Genomic DNA, 1,061 nt, shown 5'->3' with positions numbered 1-1,061 from the left:
CTCTCTATATATCAGTTAAGTTGATTTGATCTAGGACATTGTTCAATGCCACAATATCTTTGTTGATATTTTTTTTGGAAGATCTATCCATTTTTGACAATGGGGTGTTCAAATCCCCTACTATAATAGTGTTGCTGTCAATATCTTTCTTGAAGTCCTCCAAGATTTTCCTTATGTATTTTTCTATGTTGGGTGCATATATGTTTATAATGTTTATGTCTTCTTGATGGATTGTTCCCCTGAGTATTATGAAGTGACCTTCTGGGTCTTTTTTATGGCCCTTGTTTTGAAGTTTATTTTGTCTGGCACGAATATTGCTACCCCAGCTTTCTTTCCTGTCCATTTGCCTGGAATATTTGTTTCTAGCCCTTCTCTTTCAGTTGTGTAGGTCTTGTATTCTGAGGTGGGTCTCTTGAGGCAGCATATGTGTGGCTCATGATTTCTTATCCATTCAGCTATTCTATGTATTTTGGTTGGAACATTTAATCCATTCACATTGAAGGTTATTATTTATAGGTACTTATTAATTGCTATTTTACCTCATTTGTACCTGTCTTCCTCTCTCTCTCACTCTTTTTTTTTTCCCTTTCTTAAAGCAGTCCCTTTAGGATATATTGCAGTGCTGGTTTGGTGGAAGTTTATTCTGTGAGGCTTCTTTTGTCTGGTGAACTCCTTATTTTGCCTTCCATTTCAAACTGATAAGAACAGATACTATACTTGATCTTAGCCAAAAGGCCAAGAAGCAATGGCCTTCCATTTTAATTGACAGCCTTGCTGGATAGATTATTCTTGGTTGTAGTGTTTGCTTCTCATTACTTGGAATATTTGTTGCCATTTACTTCTGGCTTGTAGTGTCTCCATTGGGAAGTCAGCTGCTAGCCTTATCAGGGCTCCCTTGTATGTTATTTCCTACAGGTGAATCTTCTTTTTGTTTCTATATATTAGATTGATCTATTTTGACTCCCTGGTTTCATGGGTTGGCCTTCTGTAGTAAGAGACCTGTGGGACTAAGTGGTTCAGTGTCCTTGATCTCCTTGAGCTGGATGCTTAGGAATACCCTT

General features: G+C 37.5%; 1 pseudogene; it reads right to left on the bottom strand.

Annotated features, from left to right (window-relative positions):
- Positions 1-576: 576 nt before the first annotated feature.
- On the bottom strand, positions 577-747 carry LOC112297660 (U2 spliceosomal RNA; annotated as a pseudogene).
- Positions 748-1,061: the final 314 nt, after the last annotated feature.

This window comes from Desmodus rotundus, chromosome 3 (genome assembly GCF_022682495.2).
Source record: "Desmodus rotundus isolate HL8 chromosome 3, HLdesRot8A.1, whole genome shotgun sequence".
Classification (NCBI taxonomy): Eukaryota; Metazoa; Chordata; class Mammalia; order Chiroptera; family Phyllostomidae; genus Desmodus; species Desmodus rotundus.
The sequence above is the reverse complement of the archived record's forward strand: the minus strand, read 5'-3'. Positions and strand labels throughout refer to the sequence as shown.